Raw genomic sequence first — 25274 nt, 5'->3', positions numbered from 1 at the left:
AAGGGCAAGGGGAAGGAGGGTCACCCAGTCCCGGCCAGTCTCCCAGGTGAGTTTAGTAAGAAACTCTTTTAGGGTCCGATTCATTCTCTCCACTTGCCCTGAACTTTGGGGCCTATATTCACAATGCAATTTCCAGTTTACCCCCAAGCCTTTCGCTAAGAGCTGAATGGTTCGGCTGACAAAGGCCAGACCATTGTCTGATCCTAGGGAAGCGGGCGACCCGTACCTGGGGATGATATCTTCTAGGAAGTCTTTGGCCACTACCTGGGCGGTTTCAGTTTTTGTAGGAAGGCTTCTGGCCATCCTGTAAAGGTGTCGATCATGACAAGGAGGTACCGGTACCCGGATTTCCCTGATTTTACTTCTGTGAAGTCAAGCTCCCAATGCTCGCAGGGTCGCGTTCCTCGCAGGCGGGTTCCAGGGGCTGGGGTTCATTTCCCAGGCTGTACAAGCTGACAGGTGGTGCACTTGCGGACAAGTTCCTCGAGGAAGGAGTCCATGCCGTGGAACCTTATCCGCCCCTTGCGCAGAAGCTCCCGGAGATTGCGGTGTCCTAAGTGAGTGAGGCAGTGGAGGTGGGTAGCTAGCAGACAGCCTGCTAGGTGGGGCAAGAGGAGGTTGCCCTCCTTGTCCCGGGAGAATGCCTCGTGGTCCCTCGGAGCTGCCCCCTCTTGTTTCCCTACCCATATTCGGTCTTCCTTTGAGTACTGGGCCAGTTCCGAGGGAGGGGTCGGGATCGGGAGGTCATCGGGGGATGAGGTAAAGGTGAGGACTGAGGGCATTGGGGCTTGAATTGCTGCCTTCCTGGCGGCCTCATCCGCCCATCTATTTCCCAGTGCCGGGTGGGAGTCTCCCTTCTGGTGGCCCGGTGTGTGTATAACGGAGATCTGGCGGGGTTCCCATACCGCCCCTAACAGTTCCTGGATGTGATGTAGGTGTGCTATTGGCTTCCCAGTGGATGTTATGTATCCCCTTTCGCGGTAAATGGGGGCATGAACGTGCAAGGTGGCAAATGCATAGCGGCTGTCTATGTAAATGTTCACACGTTTCCCTCTCGCCGCCCGTAGGGCTGCTTCTAAGGCAAGAAGTTCGGCTCGCTGAGCTGATGTCCCTTCCGGGAGCTTGGCCGCCCAAACAACGGTTCCTTCCTCATCGACCACTGCTGCCCCTGCTACCCTGGCCCCGGAAGGAGTGATGAAGCTGCTCCCATCAGTAAAATAAACAAGTTCTGGGTTGGATAGTGGTGTGTCCTTGAGATCTGGCCTGGCCGAGATCGCTTCCACCAATATCTCTTGACAGGAGTGGAAGCTTGGTCGCTCACCTGAAGATAGCAAGGTGGCTGGGTTTAGAGCTGTTGTAACCTTGAAGGTGATTTGGGGTTCATTGAGAAGCAGGGACTGATAATGGGTGAGTCTAGAATGGGAGAGCCATCTGACCGGAGGCTGTCGTAGGACCGTCTCTATAGCGTGGGTCGTGGCTATCGTCAGTGCCTGGCCGTGGGTCAGCTTGTCTGCGTCTTTGACCAGTAAGGCAACTGCCGCAATTATGCGGAGGCATGCTGGCCACCCTGACGCAACCGGGTCCATCTTTTTGGACAAGTAAGCGACTGGCCTATCCCATGGTCCTAGCCTTTGGGTGAGGACTCCTTTGGCCACCCCTTGTCTTTCATCCACAAAGAGGAAGAAAGGCTTCTCAGGGTCAGGTAAGGCTAAGGCTGGTGCCTTCAGCATGGCAGTTCGGAGTCTCCGAAAGGCAGAGTCCATTTCTGGTGTCCAGGTCCATTCTCTGGACTCCCTAGCAGCCTGGTAGAGGGGGTTCGCTATGGTGGCAAAGTCGGGAACCCATAGATGGCAATGTCCTACCGTGCCGAGGAATTCCCAGACTTTTCTCGGAGAAGAGGGGGTGGGGATTGCCAGGATGGATTGGGTCATTGCTGGTGTGAGCCACCAGAAGCCTCCCTTGAGGTGATACCCTAGGAACGTTACCTCGGTTTGCGCTATGTGGGCTTTCTTGGCACTGACCCGGTACCCGGCACCTTGGAGGCATTGTAAGAGCACATGAGTGGTTTCTTTACATTGCTCTTCGGACGGTGATGCGATGAGGAGGTCATCTACGTACTGCAAGAGGGTCACGTCCGGATGGCTGGAGCGGAATTCTTCCAGATCATGCGCTAGTGTGTCGCTGTAGAGTGTCGGGCTGAGTTTCAGTCCCTGGGGGAGTCTGGTCCAGGTCATCTGTGAGACGACTTGGGACGTTGGTGAGCGCCACTCAAAGGCAAAAATGGGTTGGCTTACGGGGGCCAGGGGCAGTGTGAAAAAGGCATTTTCTAAGTCCAGAGTGGTATACCATGTGAGCGAGGGGTGTAGATTGCTGAGTAGGGTGTAGGGATTGGGGACAGTGGGGTGGATGTCCTCCACTCGCTTGTTAACTTCCCGAAGGTCCTGAACTGGGTGGTAATCCCCGGATCCGGGTTTCCTGACTGGCAGGAGGGGGGTATTCTATGGGGACTTGCAGGGGATTAGTATCCCTGCTTTCATAAGTCTCTCAATATGTGGTTGGATGCCCTGTCGTGCTGTTAACGGCATGGGATACTGCTTAACCCGCACTGGCATGGATCCGGCCTTCAAGGGGATCACTACCGGGGCGTGGTGAATTGCTAGCCCCACACTGGAAATTTCTGCCCATACTCCTGGGTAGGCTTCTACCCAGGGTCTGATGTGTGGAGGAATGTCTCTTGAGATGGGGGCGGAGAAAAGGCGGTGCTCATCTTGGAGGGCCATTGTAAGAATGGTGAGGGGAGTCCCTTCGGCATCTGTGATCGATACTGAGTCCTGGTGGAAGCGTATACAGGCGCCGAGTTTGTGTAGGAGGTCCCGGCCCAGAAGGGGCGCGGGGCTATCGAGGATGACCAGAAAGGAGTGAGAAACAGTGTGGGAGCCAAGGTCCACAGTCCGTTCAGTGGTCCAGGGGAATGGGCGGGAGCCGGCTACCCCCTGAACCATGGAAAACTTAGAGGTGACATCCCCAAAGGTTTGCTTGAGAACTGAGTGTTCTGCCCCCATGTCTATAAGTAAAGGAACAGCAGTCCCCTCAATACGAGCAGTTACCCAGGGCTCGGGGAGGGGGCCCGAGTCCCGTCCCCATCAGTCCCTATCGCTAAAGGACAGAGCCTGCCTACCAGGTCGGTTGATCATAGGTGGGGGCCTCCTCCGCCTTCCTCTGGTGCCGGAGGTTCTGTGAGGGCATTCACGTTGCCAGTGACCTGGCCTCCCACAGGTATAGCAAGAATCCTCTGGAGTGGTGTTTGCCTGGGTTGGTGGAGGCTGAAGGACAGCTGCCAATATGCGGGTGGTATCTTGTTGGGCCTTAAGTATTTGTCTATGTGCCCGGTCTTCTCTGGAGCGTTGCTCAGAGAGTTTTCAGTCTTGCCTAAGCAAATCTTCCTGCCTGAGCTGTTCCGCCCTCTCTTCGGGGGTTTCCCTAGAGTTATAGACCTTTTCTGCCACCTTTAAGAGCTCCTCCAGGGATTGTGCTGTGAAGGCATCTACCCTTTGTAACTTTTTCCGGATGTCGGGAGCTGACTGGTTAACAAAGGCTAATAAAATGGCGGTTTGATTACTGGGGGCGGCGGGATCCATAGGGGAGTAGATCCGGAAGGCGTTCTGCAATCGTTCTAGAAAGGCTGCCGGGGTCTCCTCTGGCCCTTGTCTAACTGCCCCAATTTTGGTCAAATTAGTAGGCTTCTGTGCTGCTGCACGGAGGCCTGCTAGGAGATTCTGGCGATAGGATTGAAGATGCTCCCTACCTTGTTCTGTGGAGAAGTCCCAGTCAGGTCGGTTAGAGGGGAAGGCGGCCTCAAGCCGCACGTTGTCAGTGGTGGGGCGGCCATCATCTCCTAAAATCAACTTATGCCCTTCTATTAGGATGCGGTCGCCCTCCTCGCCGGTAAAGAGGGTGCGAAGGAGCTGCTGACAGTCATCCCAAGTGGGGCTGTGGGTTAAGAAGACAGATTCCAAGAGGTCTATAAGTTTCTGAGGGTGTTCCGAAAAAGGGGGGTTCTGATGTTTCCAATTATATAAGTCAGAGGAGGTGAAGGGCCAGTATTGGTGCATTAATGGTCCTCTCGGGACCATGGGCCCCACTGCCCGGACAGGGAGGGCCACCGTGGAGGATGGTTGTGCAGCTTCCTCCTGCGGGGGAGTGCGTCCCCTTGTCCGGTGGGCTGGGGGAGGAGAGGGTGGTCCCAGAGGTGGTGCTTGAGCTTCCCCCGGGGGATGGGGGTAAAAGGGGGCTGGTGGATTATAGGGGCATGGTAGGGGAAGATCCAATAGAGGCTCTTCAGGGGATGGGAGGATGGGGGGTGCCGAGGGGTCCGGCTGTTTGTCCCCAGTGGTGGCGGCGGCTCGTTGGTCTAGGGTGAGTGCCAAGGCTTGTATCAGGTCCGTGTAGGGCTGGAGCCAAGGCGGGGGATCTTGGGCTAGGGATTGCCATGTGAGGATGTACGGCATTTGGTCAGGGTGCCCCTCCTTCCCCGGAAGGAGGATCCTTGCCCTTACGGCTGAAATTACGGCTCTATCCCACGTACTCCCAAAGGGCCAGCCTACTCCAAATGTGGGGCATTCCACGTTAACGAAGGTTTGGAGTTTCCCTTTCTTCACTTCTAATCCCATGCCCGTCGCCCTATTTTTAAAATCCCCAAAATGCTGGAGGACCAGGTCAATAGGCTGGCTTTGAGAGTTTCCCATTCTTGTTTAGTGAAAGTAGTAAGAAAAATGAGAAGGCAGATAAGGAGAGAAAGGAAGGTAAGAGATATAAGGCCACGCGTGGTGAGAAGGAATTCAAGGGGATCGTCAGCCGAGTTAGTGTTCCTGCGGCGGGGGAATAGCCCAAACAAATTAAGGTTGAGATTGGGCTTTCCCATGTGCTGGCGGTCGAGTGAGGCATCCCTCAGTCGGTGCGCCGGCGTACCACAACGAGTGGGACTCAAACCCACTGAAGGACTTGAACCTAAAACTGTGGCCCCACAACCAAAATAGGACTCGAACCTGGGGCCAGTACCTGCAGGGTTTTGTGGGGTATGCATTGGAAGGGAAGGGCACCTCTTCCCGTATCCAACAGCCCGTTTATTGTAGTGTCGAGATGAGACTCGAACTCAGGACACTATGAAAGGACTCGAACCAAGATTTGGTAGAAACTGAAACTAGCAGGTAGGGTTGGGAGGGGTAGCGGGAGGGGTGAATGGGATGGCTCTCGCTTCCTTGGTTTCCCGGCTGGGCCCCTCGCGGGGAGATAGAACCACAGTATCACCAAGTCAACACTCAGAAACAGGTCTGGAGTTCAACCGAGTCGCGGGCAAGCCCTCACTCCGGAACGGAGTGGACCCGTGACACTTAGGACAGGTGTGTCGTATAAGCCCCGACCAGGAACACAGTGTGCCACCCTTCGCCTCTATGTGTTTCACGGGGTTTTCCTCCAGCCTTAAAGTATGCCACTCTCTCACATTCACTCACACACTCAATCCCAGAACCCCGCAGTTTCGGTTTCAAAAAAACCAATAGGGGTCCCGGAGGCTTACCTGCTCGGCGTAGGTCTCCCGCTCTCCGTCTGTGGTTCCTGGACTCCCTGAGGACGAGCCCCCATATGTTAGGGTCCGTTTAGGGGTCCAAAGGAACAGAACAGACGATGCAATCAGCACAGAGAGGTAGTTTATTGTAACACACTTCACACGCGCAGGGAGGAGCCCAAAGGGAGTTCCTCCTCAAGCAACTTTTAAGGCAGGCTTATATACCCTTGGGGCTGACCATGGAGCTTACCGAGGGTCAATATGGTTATCACACAGGGTGGAGAGGTCAATGTGGTTATCACACAGGGTGGAGAGGTCAATGTGGTTATCACACAGGGTTTGTTGGCCTAGGAAGGGTGCTTATCTACACCGGGTTCGTTGGCCTAGTTCCCTTTCAACATAAACTTAAAAAAAATATTTAAGCATTATCAATGAACTCCCTAAGAAAAACCCCCAAAGCTACAAGGGAATTCTGCAAAAAAAAAAAATTAAAGAACAGTTAATTATAATACTATATAAACTATTTGGAAAAATAGGCAAAGAAAGAATCCTAGCAAATTTCTTTTCTGACACAAATATGAGGTTGACACCTAAACTAATAAAAGCCAAAATAAAGAGAATTATAGCCCAATCTCACTCTTGAATATTGCTGCAAAATTTTAAAGTAAAATACCAAGCAGAACATATCACAATGATTATACATTATGAGGAGTTGGGATTCATATTAAATTACATTATGTTATTTTATGTTATGATGTATATTATATTATATTAACAAAACTATCAATAAAAAATAAAGCAAAAAATCATATTAGTTCTGTTGATGTATATGTGACATAAAAGTGATGACTCACTCAAATAAACAAGACCTGGAATCAGAAGGTAGGAGTAAAAAGAGGCAGTTGTTTATTTCCCCTTCATGAAAGAGAGCACTTCAATGATAGGCTAAGAAGTGTCACTAAGCAGCAAGCAGGCAACATATACATAAGGCTCCTTCACCCTCCCCTGTCAGGTGCCCCCTACCCCCATCCCACAGTCAAAACACCTGTGGTTCTAAGTTAATTCAGATGAGAGAAGGGGTGCAACTGAGATGTTCATTGCCCTTTCTGTCCTTCATCAGTCTCCCTCCTAAGTTTGTCCCAGAGTCCTCAATCAACAAAAGGCAAAAAACTTGCCTTTGTGAGCTGAATGCTCATCTTGAGAATAGAATATTCAATTCTGTCTCACACATGTAGAAAAGGCTTTTGACAAAATACAATACCCATTCCTATTAAAAATGTAATACATTGTTTTCAAGCAACACATTTAAAAGGAGGCACCCATTGAGTAGAAATAGAGGGATGGAGTAGAACATATTATACTTTAGTTGACAAAAAAAATCAAGGGTAGCAATAATGATCTTAGAAAAGGTTAGAACTGAAATAGATTCAATTAAAAAGAAATAAATAAGGACACTACAGGATGTTAAAAGGTACAATAAACAATGAAGCCATTATTAATACTAAACATATATGCATCCAAAATTTTAAAGGTGGAAATAACCAAACTACCATAGTGGAGAAGTTAAATCTTCCCCTCTTAGAAATGGATAAATCTAACCAAAAAAATAAATAAGAAAGTTGTTAAGGAAAGAAATAAAATTTTAGGTAAGATAGATATTAAAGACATCTAGAGAAAATTGTAATACTTTTTACAAAAATTGACTATATCTTAAGAGAAAAACCTTTACAATTGAATGAAGAAAAGAAAAAAAAATAAATGCATCCTTTTCAGATCATAATGCATTAAGATAATTTAAAAGGGGCCTCATTCTGAAACACAGAAAAATTAATTGGAGATTAAATAACTTAATCTCAAAGAATGAGTAAGCTATAGAAACAAATTTTATTAGGGAAAAATGAAAATAATGAGACCACATACCAAAACTTATGGGAAACAGCAAAAGCAACATTTGAGAAAAATTATCTCTGAATGTTTATATCAGTAAAACAGAGAAAGAATCAATCAAGTAATCGGGTATAAATTAGAAGAATTTTTTTTTTAAATTCTCAACTAAATTGGATATCCTAAAAATTAAACATGAAATTAACAGAACTGAATGTAAGAAAACCATTGAATTAATGAACAAAACTGAGTTGGTTTTATAAAAAACAAACAAACCCTTGAAGTAGATGTCATTGGCTAATATGATTTATCAATTAGTTAATTAATATTTATTTAATTAGTTATTAGGAGAAAAGAAAACCAAATCACTAGCCTTAAAAATGTAAAGGGTCAATTTATCACTTATGAAGATGAAATAAAAGCAATTATTAGGAGTTACTTTGCTCAATTATATGCCAACAGATTTAATAATATGAAATTGATGAATAATTAGAAAATTATAAATTGCATAGACCAACAGCGGAGGAAATAAAGCATTTAAATAAACCTATTTAAAAGAAAGAAATTTGAGCAGGATATTTAAAAAACTTCCTAAGAAAAAAGCACCAGGACTGGATGGATTTGCAAGTGAATTTAAAACATTTAAGAATCATTTAATTTTAATAGCAAATTCTTTAGAACAATTGGTAAAGGTGTCCTGCCACACTCAGTTTATGAAACAAATTTGATGCTGATAACCTAAAACAGGAGAAGAAAAAAGAGAAAGAAAATTATGTCAAAATTTAATTAACGAATACAGATGCAAAAGTTCTAAATAAAATAATAGCCAGGAAACAACAACAATGTATCACAAAGATTATACATTTTGACCAAACAGGACTTATACCAGGTTTGCAGGGATAGTTTAAAATAAAGAAAACTATTAACATAATTCACTACATCAACAAAGAATTTTAAAAATCATATGATTGTATCAATAGATGTAGAAATTTTTTTTGACAAAATGCAACATAATTTATGTTAAAAAACACTTGAAAGTATAGGTATAACTGAACTTTTGCTTAGGTGAATAAATATATATTTAAAACCATCAGTAAACATTATGTAATGGAGAGAAGAAGCCTTCCCAATTAGATTAGGAATAAAAGAAGAATGCCCATTATCACCAATATAAATCTTGTACTAGAAATTTTAGCAATAGAAACAAGAGAAGAAAAATAAATTAAAGGTATCAGAGCAGGCAAAGAAGTAATAAAACTCTTTTCACAGATAATGTGATGATATATATATAAAGAGAAAATCCTAGATTCAACAACAAAAAAATTGAACCTATCCGTAATTTTAACAAAATACCAGGGTATAAAAGCATCAGCATTTCTGTGTATCAATAACAATGTCCTACAAGAAGATATAGTAAGAGATAATCCATTTAAATTAACCATTAATAGAACAAAGTATCTAGGAGTGTATCTTCCAGAAACTACTATATGAACATAATCATAAAACACTTTTCATAAAAATAAAGTCAGATAAATAATTGGAAAAATATTCATTATGTAGGTGTGGGCAAAGCCAATATAATTAAAATGACAATACTACTGTAACAATTAAAATTAGTTTCTCTACTAAAAGTATATATTTTTAGAGGTTTATTAAAGATTAAGAAATAAAGAAAATACAAAATAAGAAAGCATGTGCAGCATCTTGCCTGTTAGGTCGAGAGCCCCGTGTGCCTAGAGAGAGAGCGCGCAGGCAAGTAGGAGGAGTCAGTTTAAATACAAATTGTGTTCTCGCACTCAGGTGAGGACTCAGGGTGAGAGTTTAGGGAATTCTGGGAACTACCAAAGACTTCTGGGAATTGAAGTCCGGGGTTCAAATCTCCATTTTTACACTACATAATCTAGTTATTCAATGCCAACCAATTTAAATGACCAAAAATTATTTTCTTGAACTAGAAAAAAAATAACAAAATTCATTTGGGGGAAAAAAGTAAGGAATATCAAAGAAAATTCTTTTTTAAAAACATAAAGGAAGGAGGTCTAGCAGAACCAGATTTCAAACTATATTTTGAAGAATTAATATTCCAAACTATCTGGTACTGGCTAAGAAACAGAAAAGTAGATGAGTGAAACTGAATAGACATACAACAAGCAGTTGTAAAAAATTATACTAACTTTGTGTTTGACAAAGTTAAATAGATCCAGGTTTTTGGAATAAGAATTCACTATTTGGTAAAAAATGTTGGGAAAACTGGAAAGCAGTTTGGCAGAAACTAGATATAGACCAATATCTTACACCAAAGGCTAAAGGGAAGAAATTATAAGCAAACAGACAATATATTACATATTGGACTTAAGGATTCAAGAAGAATTTATGAACAAAAAAGAGATATAAAGCATTGTAAAATGTAAAATGAATAATTTTGAATTCATCAAATTTAAATGATTTTGTACAAGTATAACCAAAGATTAGAACGAAATAAAAAGTTGGAGAAAGTCCTTACAGTTTCTTGGATAGAAACCTCATATCTAAACTATATAGAGAACTTTGTCAGATATATATAATCATGTATAGTTAGAAATTCTTGAACCCCTAAACAAAACTACATTACCCCCAAGTTCTTTTCTGTATTGCTAGAATCCTTTTCCCTTTTCCTGTGTCCCCACATTTTGCGTGATTGTATTTCAGTGATTGTAACTACTCCCTCTTTGGCTTTTGAACCTGCTCCTGGGCTGAAGTCAGGCAGTTCTTTTGCTTTAGTTATTATTAATAAAACTATAAAATGTAATATTTAGTTCTTGGTTAATAATTTAAAAACCCACAGTTTGGCTTACCACAAAGGGATTACAAATTCTCAAAAAAAATTTTTGAGCAGATAACCTTACATTAAAGATAGTAAATTTGCCTGGTTGCTGCCCACCACAAGGATCCGTGGCAGGGTGTGCCGGTGCTCCAGCCCCTCCCTGCCGCCTGCTACTGCCTGCTGTTTCTCCTGTCCATCGGGTTGGCCAGATTTTCTCACTCCTCTCCACCCAGCTTGGAGCCTCCTCTTGCAGAGACCAGACCTGCCACCAGAGCCTGCCAATCCCAGCCATTTTTTTTTTCCACAGAGGGTGATGAATCTTTACACCCCAATCCCTTTCCACCCTCCATGTGCCTAGCCTGGTCCTAGTTTTTAGAAGTCTGTTACTAAAGGTTTTTCACAGGGAGGGCAGTTAGTTCCAAATCAGTAGATTTAAAGTCAGTTTTGGGGAATTAGCCTGATTCCCCCTCCCACCCCTTCTTTCTCTTGACTCACAACCCCATTCAGCGTTTTTCAGGAAAAATGCTATTGCAAAGCATGCTTGAAACTCTGAAACATCAGTTTGAGTTGGTAGAGATAAAAAGTGCAGTTTGGATCTGTTGAATTCTTATCCTGGGACTTTTTATTTTCATTGGAGATTTCCCACTTTATTTCAGTCTCAAGAATATGCCACAAGCTAGGCTGCTTAAATTACAAACCAACATGAAATATTTTGACAAAGTTCTAAAAGTCCTGATAACTGCTCTCAACATTCAGAGTTGGAGATTCTGCCTTGTGCTGCTATGAAAAAATTCAGTGCTGACAAAAGAAATCTAAATGGATAATAAATACTGGGGGAGGGGAAGGAAACTTTCAAAGAGACCTGGAAGTTTATTGCTAACTATTTTGAGTTTATTCTCCTCCTATAATAGCGAACAAGTCTATTGGGATTGGTGAAAAGGATTTTGACTGCACGGCCTGTCTACACCTCCTCAATGGTTTATATTATTGTATTTATTGATCGCTTTAAGGTTTAATTTTTTTATTTATCTGTTTTAATTTAATCAATATCTTTCTGTGATACTGAATCATTTTAAGCTACTATGTTTTGCTTATATTGATCTTTAATTTGTACCTTTACCTCTGCTGAAGAACAAAATATATAAAGCCCATGAACATCTTGCCTAAAACCCTTGTCACTAGATCCATTGAAGATTACATGTTGCCTTTGTAAATTGTCACATAGATGATGATGGATGGATTTCAACAATACTGCTTAAATTATATACAACCTTTAGAGAATTTAATAAGCTAAGAATTTAATTGTAATTTTAAAGGGTCTTCAGAAATAATTTTAGAAACTAGTAGTTTCTGAATAGATGATTTTTTAGTATATATATATATATATTATAAAGAATGTTGTATTAAAAGTAGAGAAACAAAGAAATGTTTAAGGTGTTTATATGTAATCAGGAAGTCAGAAAAAGAGCTCCTGCAAAACTCTTCATTTTAATTTACTTCCAGCAGAAAAACCTAGATTTCTTTTTTTTTTTAAACCCTTACCTACCGTCTTGGAGTCAATACTGTGTATTGGCTCCAGGGCAGAAGAGTGGTAAGGGCTAGGCAATGGGGGTCAAGTAACTTGCCCAGGGTCACACAGCTGGGAAGTGTCTGAGGCTAGATTTGAACCTAGGACCTCCCGTCTCTAGGGCTAGCTCTCAATCCACTGAGCTACCCAGCTGCCCCCAAAACCTAGATTTCTTGATGATGTTCTAGACCCAAATAAGTTTAACTTTGTTTAAAAATATGTTTGTCAAGGTTCAAAGATTTGCTACATCTGTAAAAATTGCGACAAATATCCATCAGTTCATAGTTTTTTTTATGTCATAAAATAACTTATGTGACATATGATAATGGGTTTGTTTGCTATTGTAATTAACTGGGCTATTGTGAACTTTGGGGACTTTGATACTTCTTTGAATGTACATTATCTACTGTGTTACTGTTTTATTCTGAAAATCATTTTGTACTCACACATGGCTGACACAGTGTGTCACTGATTTTAAGCTATATATTTTTGATTTTTAAAACATTTAAGAAAATAACCTCTGATTTTTTTTATTGCATGTGCAATATAGTATCTGGGTTCTATTTTTTCTCTCCTTTTTGTATTTGAAGCACATGTCACCAGTATTGAGAAGATTTTTCTTTATTTTTTTTTAATTTTGCAGTAATAAGTTTTAAAAACATTTGCTCTAATATTAATGCATGCCCAAAAAGTTTTAGACTATAACAATGATGCCATTGATTGTTTTTTAAAAAATTATGGGACTTTGCTTAATGATTCTGATTCTAGGACAAGATAATACAAAAAGAGCCGTTGCATAGTGCCAAAGAAGCACAAAGCTAAACAGCATAGTGCCAATAGAGCACAAAGTCAAAGAGACCAATCAATCCTGGTGGGATTGATGTAATTTTGAGCCAAGACAAGAGGACTTGAACTTGTTTGGGGTTTGAGGTTAAGGCTGTTTAACATGTGTTAAAGGTAGGTCTTCCTCTGAGCCACATTCTATCAAGTATCTCAAATTTGGCTCCTACCTGGCTCCTGTAATCTAGTCTCTTTTCTGTCTTTCATAGTGTGGCAAACTTTCTGTAGTCCTGGCTACTGATTGGGTAAATGCATAATTGCTTAGATCATTTTAATTAGGCCCTGATTCAAGGACCTGTTATAGGTTTGTTTTTCCTTTACTTAGATTTTTTTAGACATAAAACTTTTGCATTTTGTATTTCATCCACAAGTTATTTTTCTCTTTTATTTAGATTTTTTTTCATGTTTTTTTTTTTAAATTTACTTTGGCAAATTGATTCATCTATCTCATAACACAGCCATGCATCCCTGAGTGATACCTGTGTTTGTTATTATTCACCTCAGCGGGGCCAAGTTATTGTTGTGAACTTTGATTTAAATTTAAGCAATTTTAGGATAAGAAACTTGTTCCCAGAATCCAGAATGCCCCATGAAGACAGATGCCTACAGAGACCACATGCTGTACCAGAAGATCCAGAGTGAACTTTGGGATGTGAATTGAATTATGGGAGGTTGAAATGCCTTTGTTTTGAATGCATACTCTTATGCCAAAGGGGACTGCCCCCAAATTGGCTTCTTGTCAACTCAGTAATCATTGGTTTTGTTCTTTTTTTTTCTTTTATCTACAAATTATTGCAATTTATAAGTTAGTTATGTTTCCATGATCCTTTTGGGGAGACTGGTCTCCCCAGCAGGATCATGGGGGGATGTATAGTTATAAATTCTTGAACCCCTAAACAAAACTACATTACCCCCAAGTTCTTTTCTGAATTGCTAGAATCCTTTTTCCTTTTCCTGCGTCCCCACGTTTTGTGTGTTGTATTTAAGTGGCTGTAACTACTCCCTCTTTGGCTTTTGAACCTGCAACCGGGCTGAAGTCAGGCAGTTCTTTTGCTTTAGTTATTATTAATAAAATGTTATAAAATATAATATTTAGTTATTGATTATTCATTAAAAAACCCACAATCATGAACTGTTCCCTCATTGATAAATGTTTAAAAGATATGAATAGACAGTATTTGCATGATGAAATCAGAGCTATATATGATTATATGAAAAAATGTTCTAAATTATTATTGATCAGAGAAAATCAAAACAACTGAAAAATTATTTCCTACCAAATTGGCTAAAATCATAAAAGGGAAAAATGATAAATATTTGTGGAAGAGAGAAATTATAAGGCATGCAAAAGGACAAAAGTTGGAGGTTGATCAGCTGTCAATTAAAGGAAGATTCCATTTGGAATGTTACCAGGAAACAGTTGAAGGCAAGAGCCAACTGCTGACTTGACTTGGGTTTCTTGGCTGATGGTGGTGACTTTGAAGGAATAAGCTGGGTTTATATCTGGGACTTGGGATGATCAAGTTGGAGGTGGCCTGACTGATTTGAAGGCAGAAGAAGAAGGACGATAGTCCATCTCTCTGACTTGTTCTGTTTCATGGTAGTGACTGAATTGCCATTTATCTCAGAATCCTCCAACCTAAGGCTCACTGTAGATAATAGGGAAACTTCCAACTCTCTTACCTCCATTCTCTATCCTTTCCTGTCTTCCCCAAATAAAATCCTTACTTGAGATAAAAGAAGGTAAAGACTATATCATTTGAAACATCATAGCTCACCCTGAGTGACTTAGAGGGAAGCTAAAGAAGAACAGGGGAAGGGGAAGCTGAAGGGAAGCAAAGGGGAGGGAGGCTGGAAGAGGGAAGATGGGAGGTATAGAGGGAAGAGGGTAGGCAAAAGGAAGATAGCTGACTGATCTATTAGTTATCATTTACCCATCGAATAAACCCCTTCAATATTATCTATTACATGTTGGAAGGGATGAAGGTAAACAAGGACAGTAATACGTTTTTGGTAAAACTGAACCAATCCAACCATTTTGGAGAATAATCTCCAATTATACTTAAAGAGTTATAAAGCTGAGCATACCTTTTGACCCAGTAACTCCACTATTAAGTTTATTTCCTAAGGTTATGAAGGCAAAAGAAAAAAAATTATGTTCTAAAATATTTATAACAATTCTTTTTGGGGTGGCAAAGAACTGGACACTGAAGGGATATCTGTCAATTGGGGAATGGCTGAAGAAGTTGTGGTATAAGATTATAATGGAATATTGTACCATAAGAAATGACAAAGATGATCAAAAAAACCTGAAATGATTTATATGAAGTGATGCAATGTAAAATGAGCAGAACCAAGAGATTTTTTACATAGTAACAAAAATACTATATGATCATTGATTTAGCTATTATCAACAAGGTGGATCCAGGAAAACTGCAAGGGAATCTAAATGCAGATTGGAATACACTGTTCTTCATTTTATTTCCTTCATGAATTTTTCTCTAGTATAGGCAATATATATAATTGTTGTACAACATGATGAACAGGGAAATGTATTATGTAATAATATATGTACAAAAGACAAGATTATCAAAAGAATTAGTTTTAAAAATGTGAGGGAAGGTAGCCTAGCAGTACTAAATCTTGAAATGTATTATAAAGCAGTAATTATCAAAACAATTTGATACAGATAAGAAATAGAGTGGTGGATCAGTAAAATAGATTAAATATACAATATAGAGTAGTAAATGACCATAGTGATTTAGTGTTTGATATCCAAAAATCCAAGCTTTTGAAACAAGAACTCACTATGTGACAAAAACTGCTAGGAAACTAAAAAACATTATAGTGGTAGTAGTCTCTCGGTAACCGAGGATGACGATTGTCTTTGTGCGTTTTCATCTATGGTGTATAGATGAGTGTGAAAAATGAGATTTAAGTGGAAAAGTCGATGCACAGAGACAGTCCCACTCTCTTGGCATTGGAAGCCTGGGTCCAGTGGCTTGAAAGGTCGTTACACCTGGAGACTTCCTCAGCTGCATTGGATGGCCGTGTTATCCTTTGTGCTCCAACACGCCCTAAGCACTCCACAGTGCTTTGCTGCGTCGCCATCTCAGCCACTGAATCTTCTTATTGGTTTCTTCCATCTGTTCAGCTGAAGTAGTCTTCACATGCTGGGTGAGCAAAGCCCTGGTTCACCAGGGGTCTACAACTCGATGGCTACCCTCACAAGGTTTAGCCGGCCTGTCGAAGCCGTTGCCTGGGGTGTGGCCGCTGCCGCATGCTAGCAGCTCCTGGGAGCCACAAGTGAGAGCTGGGAGTCAGGTGGGTGTCAGAGGCTGGAGAGCTGCCCTAAGAGGGCACAACAAGCCCTCCATACCAGAGATACCACCCCTCCCTGAGCACCCCATACACCCCTAAAAAACCATTATAAGAGAATATAGACACCTTCTGATTATATACCTCATATTGCATACCAAGGTAAGGTCAAAATGGATATATTTTAGACAGATATTTAAAAACAAAACCCCAATCATAAACCCATAGAATCAAATGATAAATCATGTTTTCCTTCTACATTTTTTACTCCCACAGTTCTTTCTCTCAATCGGGATAGCATTCTTTCTTCATAAATTCCTCAGGATTATACTGAATCATTGCTTTGCTCTTAGTACCAAAGTCTATTACATTTGATTGTGCCACAATGTTTCAGTTTCTGTATACAATGTTCTCCTGGTTCTGCTCATTTCAGTCTGCATCAGTTCATGGAGTTCTTTCCATTTTGTATAGAAATCAAGCAGTTCATCATTCCTTACAGTATTCCATCACCATCATATACCATAATTTGTTCAGCCATTCCCCAATCAATAGACACTCCCTCGTTTTCCCATTTTTTGCCACTACAAAAAATGCAGCTATAAATATTTTTGTACATACATCTTCCATTATCTCTTTCGTGTACAAACCTGGCAGCGGGATAACTGGATCAAAGGGAATGGAGTCTTTTAATGCACTTCAGGCATAATTCCAAATTGCCTTCCAGAATAGTTGGATCAGAGAAATGCAATTTAAAACTACTCTGAGGTACCACTTCACACTAATCAGATTGGCTAATATAACAGAGAAAGAAAATTATAAATACTAGATGGGATATGGAAAAATTGGGACACTAATATACTTTTGATAGAGTTATGATCCAATCATTCTGGATTCTTTGATCCAGCAATATCACTATTAGGTCTGTACCACAAAAATAAACAAACAAATAAATAAATGAGCAAAAAACCTACATGTACAAAATATTTATGGCAGCTTTTTTTTTTTTTGTGGTGGCAAAGAACTGAAAATTTAGGGGATATCAGTCAAATGGTGAATGGCTGAACAAACTGCGGTATATGATTGTAATGGAATATTATTTTGCCATAAGAAATGAGGAGCAGGATGATTTCACAAAAGTCTGAAAATATATGAACTAATAAAAAGTGAAGTGAGTAGAGGCAGAACATTGAGTACAGTAACAAATATTATACAATGATCAACTGTGAATAACAGTTATTCTCAGCAATATAGTAATCCATGATAATTCCAAAAGTCTCATGTGGAACAATATTATCTACTTCTATAGAGGGAACTGATGGAATCTGAATGCAAATTGAAGCATAATTTTTTTTTGCTTTATTTTCTTCATGGTTTTTAAGACATATATCTTCTTCCCCAGCATAACTAATTTGAAAATACATTTTGCATGCTAGCACATGTATAACCTATATTAGATTATTTACTGCTTCAGGGAGTGGGGAGGGAAAAGAGGGAGAAAATTTTGAACTAAAATTTTTTTTTAAACCCTTACCTTTCATCTTGGAGTCAATACTGTGTATTGGCTCCAAGGCAGAAGAGTGGTAAGGGCTAGGAGTCAAGTGACTTGCCCAGGGACACACAGCTGGGAAGTGTCTGAGGCCAGATTTGAACCTAGGACCTCCCATCTCTAGGGCTAGCTCTCAATCCACTGAGCTACCCAGCTGCCCCCTAAATTTGTTTTAATGAATGTTAAAATTTGTTTTTACATGTAATTGAGAAAAAGAAAATATTTTCAAAAATTACTTCAGATTTAGGGATTTGTTCTCACAACTAATAACTCTCACAGCAACCTGCATATAACTGACTGCAGTAACTGCCCTCAAGGTACTAACATTATTAGGAAGGTAAAACTAACTGCTGACTCACCAAAGCAGTTAATAGTTTGATATAAATTTTACCAATGCTTTCTTGCAATTCATATTTCCATATTACCCATGCTGTGACAGAAGACACATATCACACATACAATAAAAAATGCATGAAGGAAATAAAGTGAAAGATGGTGTGTTTTTATCTACAGTCCATTTCTGACAATTCCTTCTTTGGCTTTGGATAGCATTTTTTATTATTAATTCATTCACCTTTGAACCTTCTTTTGCTGATAATAGTTTAGACCTTCACAGTTGTTCACTAGATAATATTTCTATTACTGTATATAATATTCTCCTGGTTCTGCTCACTTCACTTAGCCTTAGTTCATTTAAGTCTTTCTAGCTTTTTCTTAACTCATCCTGTTCATCATTTTTATATTGCAATTGTATTCCATTACAACCGTATTCCACAGCTTATTCATTCATTCCCCAATTGTTGAACTAGTATCACCTCAATTTCCAATTCTTTGCCACTATAAGAAAAGGAGTGTTTTTGTAGAAGTGGGTCCTTCTCTGATCTCTTTGGGATACCAATAGTGGTATTGCTGAATCAAAGGGTATGCATAGTGTGTGAAATTAACATAAAAATATAGCCCCTTGACATATGCACATTAAGAAAGATTACCAAGTCATGTGATCAGGAGACTGCACAACCACCAGAATGGGCAGGCAGATGATGAGCCTGGTAGCATGCCTGGAGAACAGAACTCCTGACTAAGACTGTTCTATCAGAGAGCCGATTAGGAGTAATGTCACTGGCCATATATAAGATGGGGATAAGGAGGAGCAGGAGTCTATTTTGGCCTGGTTTCTTCCTGAGGGAAGTTATCTCTTTGGTTGGCCTTTTTAGCCTTATTTTATCTGGCCAGGCTATCTGACTTCCTGGGCACCCCCGCTGCCCTTTTAAATGGGAACCAGAAGCTTAGTGCAAAAGTAGCTGGAAACTTTGGTATTTAGGGCAACCTGATGATATTTTTCTTTCTCTCTTTCTCTTTCTCTTACTAATAAATAATTATAATTTAATATGCCTCCAAGATTACTTTTAATTATAACAATAGTTTTATGGTCCTGTGGGCATGGTTCCATTTTGCCCTCCAGAATGGTTGTCTAATGGCAATCGAGATGAGGCTGAAGAAACAACTTCAAAGGGTATAAATGTAGATGCAAAACAGAGTGAGGAGGAATTCAGAGTGGAGATCTAGGATCTGAATTAGCATATCAACTGTATATGCTCATGCTACTTTGTGGATGCCATGACCAACTTTCTGTAAGAGTTACATAGTGATGATATACCTGTAGACTAACAAATGCCAACTCTTGTGCAACATATTCATGAGACTTAGCTGTTGCTCAAACTGGAGCAGGTCATGCAAGACATAGTGTGCCCTAGTGCCCTATCTGCAGGACAGTGAAGAGAAAAGGATCTATGAATTCTATCAATCAAGAGGCCTGGACCAAGTAATCCAAACCAGGGGGGAAGAACCAGCCCTAGGTACCCTTGGTCTCCCCTACAACAGTTTTGACCTTTCAAAACCTCACTGTTACCTTTATGATAATCAGCTCATTCTATGCCTAGAAAAATTAAATTTTTGGCAAAGACAAAAATAAAAGTATTTTATAGCACAAGTTCTGTCTGAGCCAAGGTTCTACATTTTCTTCCTCCTGTTGTAATTAAACCACCATAAAATTTGGCAGCTGACTTGGGTATTTTATTGTTTGGGATTTCCTTTGGTGACCACTTAAATTTAGATTTTTTTTCAGTCTCAACCATAATTTCACCCTTAACAGTTTGGCTGACCATGTCAGTTGTGACGAAATACCCTCAATCATCTTAACGTTCCTAAACTTTTTTTCTACTGTGACTATTTTTTTAATAGTTTATTTTGTTCAGCTATTCAGGTAAGTAAATTTGGATTTTTTTTTTCTTTTCTCCCTCTCTCCTTAAATTAGATAGAACACAGCTGTTTTAAATCTTAGCAAAAGGCCCTAAGGTTCTGGCTGGGAGAGCTGTTTCTAAATCTCCTTTCCCCTAGGGAACAACTGCCTAGATTAGGAGTGGGAAAAACCTGTAGAAAGTTTTGGCTTTGTCCTGCTCCCCACCTGTTTTGTGAAGACCTTTAGAAAATAATTTATATATATATATATATATATATATATATATATATATGTATAAATGATTACTACATTCTTTGACATTCATATGGCAGTTGAAGAATTAGGGACATTGAGAAAACAGCATACCTCCAATTTTTTATATTAATAGGTAATGTAATTTTTGTACTCCTCAATACTGGGTTTAGAGATGCTAACATAAAAAGATCATTTGAAGCTGAAATTCAGAAAAACACCAAAAAAATTTGAGGATAAAATGCAAGAGAACATGCAAGTCCAATTAGAAAATTTAAAATGTTTCTTACAGGATCAATTGGCAAACATCCACCCTACTAGAAATAGACCTGTTTCTAAACCTTTGAATGAGGAAATTTCCTTTCCCGAAATAGAGATGGAAAACACCTTCCCTATAGCTCAGTTAACAGGCTGCTTCTCTCGTGTAGTGCAAATTTTGACTGAATTTAATCCCCCAAACCCTTGACCTGCAATCCCAGGTTCTCATCTTCCTTCTCCTACAGAAAACCAAATCCCAGCCCAAAGGAGATCTCATCCTCCTAGAGAAACTCGTCCTAGTTGAACTGACCCACAGGCACAAAATTCAACTAGAGGCCTATTTCCTCTAAGAGAAGTACCGGAAATAGGACAGAATGGGGATTTGGTAACTTTAAGGCACAATATATTGTTTACTCCCCAAGAAATACACGAATTTACACAAAATGTTCCCACATATGAACAAGATCCCTTTCTAGTAAGAAAAAAGATGACAGAAATATTTTTTTCAGTATAATTAATCTTACGAAGACGTTGAAAACTTGCTATAGGCTTTTGTAACTGAATATGAGAAAAATAAAATAATTGCTAATGCCAACAAAACCTGGGGGCGCAATGAAGCACATCTCAGAATATTGAATGGGACAATAATGACTCTGAGGATATTTTAGAATTATACCCTTGTAGAGAGGCCATCCTAACAGCAATGAGGGAATGTGAAGATAGTACATATAAGTGGACAGAATTTGAAAAAATTAAGCAGAATGAGGAAGAAACACCCTCCAGATTGATGGATTGAATAATCGAGTTTGGGGGTAGATACCTGGATTTTGATCTATCTAAAGAAAATAACTTAAGACAAGTTAGAAGGCTCTTTGTCAATAACTCTTGCACAGTGATTAGGGATTATTTTAGAACACATTGTCCAAGATGACCAGAGATGGACCTTGAAGAATTACGGAAAACAGCTTTATATGTTTTAAAGGGAAACAAAGAAAAGGAGGAAGAGAATAATGATCTCATGGGAAAAATGGAGAAACAATTGACACATTTAACAGATAAGATTGCCAAACTGGAAAGAGGCCTGACAACCTGTAAGAATGGCACTTGCCCCGCTCTAGGAATCTAGTTATCCATCCATTACCTGCCAATTCTGTGAGAAGAGCCATAGAATGGTAGAGTGTAGAACTTTACTCAAAGCACTCAGAAGGAATCTGCAGTTTAATATCAACTACAGAAGTGATAATTATACAAATAACTCTAATAATGATAATGGAAACCACAACTTTAGGAATGATAACTATAGGAATAGATATTGGGAAAATGATAACTCAAACCAAATGACTCCACAATAATATAACTTAAGTGGTGCTTGTCCAAAAAATACTCGAGGTACTAATGGCCCTTGGGGGGGGGGTGCCCTTCAGGGGGGTGCCCAAGGAACTTCCCAAACACAATGAAGGTGTCAGGGGGTGGGCTGGGGCACAGGAATCAGAGTATACAACCTTTGATTTTCCAGACCCTGATGTCCTACTACCTGTTGTCCCAATCCACTACCTCTCCATACTAATGAACCCCATGTTACTTTAAAGGTGGGTAACACCTATTATGATGGTCTTTTAGACACTGGAGCTTCCTAGTCTGTATTAAAGAGGACACTGATTTAAATATTTATTTTGTTGGCTCAGAGATGTAATGGGAGCATCAGGAATACCCCAAAGGGATAAAAGGCTTTCCCCTAGAATGGTGTCTGTAGGGCCGCTAGAGGTACAACACTCCTTCCTTTTGATGCCTGAATCACCTCTAAATTTTCTGGGGAGGGGCCTTCTATGCAAACTCAGAGCTACAATAACTTGCTCCCAAGATGGTTCCATATCATTGGAAGTACCTGAGGAATCTTTAAATTTACTTCCTGTAATTCTCTCAGAGAGTCAGGAGAGAAAAGAGCATCCCACCTTGGTAATACCTCAAGATATACCGGAGTCTCTTTGGGCCACATTTTCTTCCGATGTAGGCTTACTTAAGTCAGCTATTCCTGTGCAGATAAAAACTAGATCTAGCCCATCTCCTTCCATTGCTCAGTATCCCCTATCAAAAGAGGCAATTGAAGGAATTACTCCAGTAATTAACTCATTAATTGCACAGGGAATAATAATCCCTTGTAAATCTGAATTCAACACGCCCATCCTGCCGGTTAAAAAAACAAAAAGAGAGCCCTATGGCAAACACCTCTATAGAAACATACAGGATTTGAGGGCTGTGAACAATCACTTTATAAAGAGACACTCCTTAGTTCCCAACATCAATACTATTATTTCTTCCATTCCTAGCACAGCTACATACTTTACAGTAGTAGACTTGTGCTCAGCCTCCTTTTCCATACCCATACATGAGAACTCCAGGCATATCTTCGCTTTCACCTGGCAAGGCCAAAATACTCCTGGAGTCACTTACCACAAGGTTTTGTAGACAGCCCGAGCTTATTTGTGCAAATTTTGAGCCAAGACACAGATAATAACACATTTAAAAATAGCAAATTAATCAAATACATAGAAGATCTGCTCTTGACTTCAACAGATGCAGAAGCATGTCAGGAAGATAGCAAACTCCTTCTTTTGGAATTGCACAAAAGAGGGCATAAGATCTCGAAGGATAAGATTCAGTGGTGCCTCCCTAAAGTAGAATGTTTGGGATTTATCCTGACTGTGGGTGCCCACTTACTTCTCCCAAATGAATTGAGAATATTCAAAATTTAAGTGCTCCTACCACTAAGAAACAGTTGAGAGCCATTTTAGGAGCAACACAAGTTTTGTAGACAATGGATTCCTTGCTATGGGGAAATTACTAAACCCCTTATAGCACTAACAAGGGATTCTGTCCCTGAACCCCTGAAATTAGAGCCAGAACACTTGTCAGCTCTATCAAATCTAAAAAAGAATATCCTGTCTTCCCCCTCTCTAGGCATCCTAGATTACAACAAGCCATTTACATTGTATGTACCTGAGTGAAGAGGAGTAGCTTCAGGTGTTTTAACTCAGACTTTGGGGCCTTCTCAGTGCCCAATTGCTCATTATTCTGCCCAATTGGACCCAGTAGCATCAGGAGCACCACTATGTCTTAGAGGAGTAGCTTCTACAGCCTTACTAGTGACAAAAGGTGTTGATCTGGTATTAGGATGCCCATTAACAACTATGTGCCCATGTGAGGTAGAAGCATTGTTGCTAAGGCATAGAACACAGGCATTTTCGGATCAGAGAATTACAAGGCATGAAATAACCTTGTTAAATAGTGAAAACATCACTTTGAAATGCTGTACAAACCTTAACCTTGTCACGTGGCTTCCAGGTTTACCTACTTCAGGAGAACCATTACACAATTGTGAAACACTAGTGTCCATGGCAGAAAAGCCTTGAAATGATCTTGTCTTGGACACTCCTTTAAGCAACTCAGATCTGGTCTTATTTACTGATGGTTCTTCTTTTATGAGAGATGGCATACGCTACACTGGAGTTGCTGTAGTGACAAAATTTGCCACTGAGTGGTTAGCTTCACTGCCCTCTAATATTAGCGTTTAAGGGGCAGAACTCATAGCTCTGAAACATGCCTGTATAATTGCCAATGGTAAAAAGCCAACAATTTATATGGATTCTGGATATGCTTTTGGAATTTGTCACTCAGTTGGAATGTTATGGCTTCAGAGAGGATTTTTAACCTCAGCTGGAAAATCCATAGCTAATGCAGAAATTATTAATGAAGTTCTTTCTGTTCTCAAACTGCCTAAAGCCCTAGCTGTAGTTCATTTCCCTGCCCATACAGGTGGCACTGACCCTGTCTCTAGGGGAAATGACATAGCAGATACTGCTGCAAAGCTAGCAGCCATAGAAGGGTCTGAATTAATTTTAACATTAACAACCACTGATGATTTAAATTTATCACTTTCCTATAATGAAAAGGAAGTGAAGAAATGGAAACAAAAATTCAAAGCAAAACAGATTAATGGAGTATGGGTGTCATCTGAAGGAAAACCCCTGCTCCCTAGAAGTTTCTATCACCAAATTTGCCAATCTGTTTATAAAAATGGTCACTTTGGCACATAGGGCATCATGGACTCTGTTAAGAGTGTATGGATAGCCCCTGGTATAACTACCATAGCCTCTAAAGTGTGTCAGCCTGCTCTACCTCCCAGGCATATAACCAACATGCCTTTCGGGGCAAAGTTTTCATTGGGCCTCCTCTGGCTTACATAGCTTTTGAGCACCTACAGATAGATTTCATAACAATGTCAAAGGCTGGACATTATAAATTTTGTCTAGTCATAGTAGATCAACTGACCAGATGGCCAGAAGCATTTCCTGCGATCCGAGCCACAGTGGTTTTTGTTGCTAAGGTGCTCTTAAAAGAAATTATTCCTTGCTTTGGCCTGCCAGCACATATTGATTCAGATAGAGGAAGTCATTTTACTGATTCTGTCCTAAATCAAACATATTCTTGCTTAGGGATAACTCCCAAATTCCATGTTCCATATCATCCCCAGAGTTCAGGCCAAGTTGAAAGAATGAACAAAGACCTTAAAACTATGCTTGGCAAATTATGCACTGAGACCCATTTAAAATGGCCTGAAATTTTCCCTCTGGCCCTATTTTATCTTAGGAACAGGCCTAGAGGAGACCTACACATCTCACCATTTGAGATGCTTTTTGAACATCCACCTATACTGGCTAAGCCTTTCTCCCTTGCATATACATCACTATTAGGGGGAGATAATACTATTGCATCCTATATACAGGAATTACAACACAAACTGCGTGAACTCCATGAATTTGGAGCTCCAGTACAAGCCGGACCACTAGACTTTTCACTTCACAACCTGAACCCAGGAGACAAGGTGTATATTAAGAATTTCCAGCATATTGGAGCAACCCAGCCTTCCTGGGAAGGACCATTCCAAAAATTGTTAAACATTCCAACATCTATAAAGATTGGATAGTAGGACTCTTGGATTCATTG

General features: G+C 40.4%; 1 long non-coding RNA gene across 2 annotated transcripts in view; it reads right to left on the bottom strand.

Moving 5' to 3' along the window:
* Positions 1-8075: 8075 nt before the first annotated feature.
* LOC130456845 (uncharacterized) overlaps positions 8076-25274 on the bottom strand; it is a 52262-nt gene continuing 35063 nt past the window's right edge. For both annotated transcript variants that reach the window (XR_008915869.1, XR_008915868.1), the window contains one exon: positions 8076-8185. This is a non-coding gene — a long non-coding RNA (uncharacterized LOC130456845). The remainder of the gene's footprint in view (positions 8186-25274) is intronic.

Source organism: Monodelphis domestica, chromosome 2 (assembly GCF_027887165.1).
Source record: "Monodelphis domestica isolate mMonDom1 chromosome 2, mMonDom1.pri, whole genome shotgun sequence".
Classification (NCBI taxonomy): Eukaryota; Metazoa; Chordata; class Mammalia; order Didelphimorphia; family Didelphidae; genus Monodelphis; species Monodelphis domestica.
Note: the sequence above shows the minus strand (reverse complement) of the source record. Positions and strands in the feature narration are given on the sequence as shown.